This window comes from Ostrinia nubilalis, chromosome 16 (assembly GCF_963855985.1).
Source record: "Ostrinia nubilalis chromosome 16, ilOstNubi1.1, whole genome shotgun sequence".
Lineage (NCBI taxonomy): Eukaryota > Metazoa > Arthropoda > Insecta > Lepidoptera > Crambidae > Ostrinia > Ostrinia nubilalis.
This window is the reverse complement of record NC_087103.1, coordinates 1,966,527-1,972,293: the sequence shown is the minus strand read 5'-3', so window position 1 is coordinate 1,972,293 and position 5,767 is coordinate 1,966,527. Positions and strand designations below refer to the sequence as shown.

Genomic DNA, 5,767 nt, shown 5'->3' with positions numbered 1-5,767 from the left:
TGTCGTCAAGCATAAGAAGATTAAGAAGACTCGCTACGCCAAAGAAAAATCTTAATAAAATACCTACTCACCTACTTATTATTAATTAAAATAAAAACTAATTGCTAGGTTTATTGCTAGGTAGATAGTGTTGAATATAATCATTCATTCGGTTTTATTCGATAAAATACTTTATCTGTGGAGCTGTCAAAATGACAACCTTATTCCCGGTCCCCTCGTACTCGCAATGGCGGACGTGTTGTGCGTAGGTTTAATTAGATTATAATTGAGAAGTTAAAAATAAATGTCACTGATTACTTTTACTTATGGGGCTTTCATTTAAACAAGAATTCCGATAGGTTATGGGCCCAGTCCCATAAGTAAGTCAGATGGACAAAGGATAGAATAGGCAGTAAAAAAAAAAGTCTAATCAAAAAACGTGGTCATAAAAAAAGGTCCACACGTGTTATAGAAATTCTCTTGGGGTAGGCTCTTGATTTCAGAGAAAATATATACAATGTCTGCAACAACAAGCAATGTGCCACAATTGGATAGTGGAAATTTTGAAAACTGGCTTTTCAGGATTGAGATGGCACTCGATGAAAAAGGAATAAAAGAAACAATTTATACCAAAAGTGAAGAGAAAACAAACAAGAATGATGCGAAGGCACGAAACTTGATAATACAAGGAATACCTGATAAATACTTGGAGTACGTCAAAGGAGCCCAATCAGCATTTGAAATGATTGTGAAGCTGAAATCTGTCTTCCAAAGAAAGAGCACTCTCAGCACTTTATGCCTAAAACGCCAGCTCAGTAACCTAAAAATAGGAAAAGAAGAAAACGTACAAGAATTTCTAAATAAGTTCGAGAAAATAATACAAGACATAGAAGCGAGCGGTACAAAAGTAGATGAAAAAGAAAAAGTCTGTCAATTATTACTTAGTATTGAGAAAGTATATCAACCTTTAGTAACAGCTTTGGAAATGTCTAACACCGAACTCACTGTGGAATTTATAAAATGCAAATTACTTGATGTGGAAATGAAAGAGAAGGCTCATAACAAAGCAACAAATAATACAAAAGGAGAATATGTATTTCAGAGCACCACATTCAAATGCTACAGTTGCGGAGGACTCGGTCATATTGCTAGAAATTGCACGAAGAGAAATTACAATAACTATAGAGGACGAGGCAACTACAGAGGCAGAGGAAGAGGAAACCGAGGAGCCTCGGCAAATATCGGAGAGAGACAGAACACCAAAGACAAGAATGTATCATTTGTAGCCACACAAACTATACCGGCTGAGACAATGTCACATGATGAAGATATACAACTAGTTATAGACTCAGGATCTACTTACCATTTGATAAATAAAAAATATGAAAAATACATGACAAACATAAAGAAGATTTCACAAATAAATATAAGAGCAGCAAATGGAGGAATTATGACAGCTTTATACAAAGGAGACTTAATTGGAATGTCTGAAGAAGGATACAGAGTGACTATAGAAGATTGTTTAATTGTAGAAAACTTAACACACAATCTGCTGTCAGTATTAAAACTAAATGAGAAAGGAATTCAAGTGATATTTAACAAAGAAAAAGCCATGATGAGAAAAGGTAATATTAAAATTGAAGGAAACTGTGATGGGAAACTATTTAAAATGAAATTGAATCTAAATGCGTCACACGGATTGATCACAAAAGAAGAGCAAGAGCTTCTATGGCATAGAAGAATGGGCCACTTAAATTACAGTAGTATGAAAATCCTGGATTTGCCCTTATCCAAAGAAAAATGTACTGTATGCATGGAGGCAAAAGCGGGCAGAAACCCATTTACAGAAAATCCTATACCGAGAACACACAAAATAGGTCAATTGGTATACTGTGACATAGGTGGGCCAGTCACACCTGTAACACTAGAAGGAGAAAGGTACTACTTAACCATCATAGATGACTGTTCACATTTCTTGGAGGTACATCTTCTGCAATCAAAGAATGAAGCCAAGGATTATATTATGAGGTACATAAAGATTATGAAAAATAATGGAAACAATGTTAGAAGAATCAGAACCGACCAAGGTGGAGAATTTTTAAATGAGGAACTGCATTCATTCTATGAAGAGCATGGAATTATACAAGAAACTACATGCGCATACACTCCACAGCAGAACTCTATCTGTGAGAGAATGAACTTAACTTTACTAAACAAAGTAAGAGCAATGTTATTAGAAACCAACCTCCCAAAGTATCTCTGGGGTGAGGCAATCAGATGTGCGGCCTATATAATAAACAGGTCACCAACGAAAGCACTTAAAGGTGACACACCAGCAAAAATATGGTATGGCAAAAACAATCTGGATAAAGTGAGAGTTTTCGGAGCAAAGGCTTGGAGCCTAATACTTCCAAGGCCTAGCAAATTAGAGCCAAGAGCAAAACCTATGAGAATGATAGGATACTGTGGATCAGGCTATAGACTATGGGATCCAAAGACTAATGAGATAATAGAGTCAAGAGATGTAAGATTTGATGAGGCAGATTACAGATATGAAGAAGAAAAGAATCATAATACTATTCACATAGAAGAAAGTGAAGAAGAAGAAAACTCTAAGAATATTACACCGGATATGACAGACACGGATATGACAAACATGGATATGACAGAAGAACCAGTACAAGGCACAGAAGAAAGCCAGGAACTACATCGTGAAAAGAGACAAGTAAAGATTCCTAAGAAATATGATGACTATGACATGACAAATATAGCGTATGCATTAATCTCAGAAGATCCTATAAGCTACAAAGAAGCAATACAGAAAGAAGGATGGTCAGAAGCTATAGAGAAGGAACTAGAAGCACATAAAAAGCTGAGCACATGGGAAGAGTGTGAATTACCCAAAGGTCACAAGATAATCGATACAAAATGGGTATTCCGTACAAAATCTGACAACACTAAGAAAGCCAGATTAGTGGCTAAAGGCTTTCAAGAAGAAACCACTCAGAATGTTTACGCACCAGTAGCAAGAATGACAACAATAAGATTATTTATAAACAAAGCAGTTCAAGAAAATCTAAGTATCAAACAACTAGATATCCCAACAGCGTTTTTAAATGGAGAATTAAATACAGATATATATATAGATTATCCCGAAGGTGTAAATAAAAAACAAGGAAAAGTACTAAAACTCAGAAAAGCTCTTTACGGATTAAAAGAAGCTCCCAGATGCTGGAATGAAAAGTTAAATCAGTTCTTGACAGAAAATGGACTAAAGCAATCTCAAAGTGACTTTTGTCTGTACTCAGGAAGAAATGTATACATACTTATATTTGTGGATGACATACTAGTAATTGGAGATGGACAGAAAATAATAAATAAATTAAAAGAAGAATTTCAAGCTAAAGATATGGGAAATATAAGCAAATTTCTAGGAATGGAAATAACACAAACACTGGATAAAATAGAAATAAAACAAACACAAATAATTGAAAAGATTTTATTAAAATTTCATATGCAAGATTGCAAGGGTTGCAATACACCAATGGAAGTCGGACTAAAAATAAATGAAAACGAAGAAATCATGGAAAACATCCCTTACAGAGAGCTCATAGGCTCACTCATGTACTTGGCTACTATCAGCAGGCCAGACATCGCTTATGCCACTGGGTTTTTAAGTAGATACTTGCACTGCCCAACACCAACTTTATGGACAGCTGCGAAGAGAATCCTCAGATACCTGCAACAAACAAAACATATGGGATTAATATATAAAAGAGAAGAAAATAATAATTTAATAGCTTTTTCAGATTCAGATTGGGGATCCGAGCAAATGGACCGCAAAAGTGTGAGTGGAGTTGCAATCTTCCACAAAGGCAACTTGGTCAGTTGGAGTTCCAAGAAGCAATCATCGGTCTCACTGTCCACAGCGGAATCTGAATACTACGCAGCATCGTTATCTGTAAGTGAAACAGTATATATTAGAGAAGTGTTAAAAGATTTGCATTGTGATAAAGATTTGATTTGCTCATTATATATAGATAATCAGAGTACAATTAAGATGATAGAAAGTTACGAAAATAGCAAAAGGTCGAAACATATCGATATCAAAGTTCATTTTATTAAGGATATTGTTAAAAAAGGCTTAATTACATTGAAATATGTGTGTACTAATGAAAATAAAGCAGATATACTTACAAAGTCTTTGTGCCAGGTTAAACATAACTATTTCTGTAAATCTCTTGGATTGTATTAGTTTGCGATTAATATTTTAGTTGTATTATGTTTTAACCACATTATAGCATCAGAGTTGTGTTGATTAATATTGATTTTTTGAATATTTCAGACTTGTTTTGTATCGAGACGTAAGATAAGTATAGTATAACCTAAAATTTTAGTGTCAATGTCAAATGTCAAGTGTCATTGTGACAGCTCATGCCAAGTGTTGCTATTTAAAGATTAAATTTATTGTCTGCAAGTTCAAGTCAATTTGGCCAAGAAAATTGAGACTTGATCTTGAGCCGGGGTGTTGAATATAATCATTCATTCGGTTTTATTCGATAAAATACTTTATCTGTGGAGCTGTCAAAATGACAACCTTATTCCCGGTCCCCTCGTACTCGCAATGGCGGACGTGTTGTGCGTAGGTTTAATTAGATTATAATTGAGAAGTTAAAAATAAATGTCACTGATTACTTTTACTTATGGGGCTTTCATTTAAACAAGAATTCCGATAGATAGGTATTTTGAAAAAGTAAAGTTAAACTGGAACTCCAGTTTTTTCACGCTAATATGGGGATAGGTAGGTCTTCAATACCTACCTACTTGACTTCCTACCTAGGTAGGCCTAACTTTGGTCTTTATTTGGTTATTGCTTACAGCCTGCTCATTTGAAAAAGCCCGATATTATCAAGATACGATACCTATACTTAGCACGTTCAATCGCTTTCAGCACAATGAACTCCAGGTTCGATTCCCGATTGAGTCAATTTTCTTGATTGAAACCTAGAGATATGCTGCGCCTGCAGTCAGCATCTTTAGGTAAATAAAAATACATAATCCTTTTAATTACCTTAAGAAAAAAAATACGTGTCAGTTTTTTATACGACCAGTTTACTAAGACCCCTCAACTTCATAATGTACCTTACAAATGAGAGATCTTGGTTGATTGGAATTTATTTCCACGAGTGAAAACGTAGTTGGCTGAGGTTGAATGAGTTTGATAAGACTTAAGAGTAATAGCAGAGTAATACCTATGGTAATAATGATTAATAAATTATTTATCATTGTCATCATGCTTAATTTGGTACCATTGCGTTTTTTGTAACCAGATTTTAAAAAGCAAACCTAGCATACATTGAACGGGTTAGTTAAGTAGGTTCGTTCGTTTGTTCGTTTCAGCCGAAAGACGTCCACTGCTGGACAAAGGCGTCCCCCAAGGATTTCCACAAAGACCGGTCCTGTGCAGTGCAGCTTGCATCCAGGCACATATACAACTAACAGTTAAGTAGGTACATACAACTTACAAGTAGTTTTGGTACTTAGCTTTGGTGAAGGTCACGACGAAAATTTCGACGATTTCTTCTTCTACATACAGGTGATAGGTACCTACTTTCTGCATACTTAGCACAATCGTTAAGGGTTGATTTCTAATAAAATTACGACAATAAAATTCTCTTCAGCAATATACCTACAATATTATACCTACCCTCTAGAAAACCGTAGGTAAACCTAAAATATTGTCGGAAACTAGCACCCTCTACAAAACCGTAAACCTAAAATATTGTCA

General features: G+C 35.1%; 1 long non-coding RNA gene across 1 annotated transcript; it reads right to left on the bottom strand.

Annotated features, from left to right (window-relative positions):
* Positions 1–3,464: 3,464 nt before the first annotated feature.
* Positions 3,465–4,715, bottom strand: LOC135079232 (uncharacterized). Its single transcript, XR_010258761.1, has 2 exons — positions 4,177–4,715; positions 3,465–3,938 (listed from the first exon to the last, which is right to left on the bottom strand). It is a non-coding gene; the product is annotated as an uncharacterized LOC135079232 (long non-coding RNA).
* Between the last annotated feature and the right edge of the window lie 1,052 nt (positions 4,716–5,767).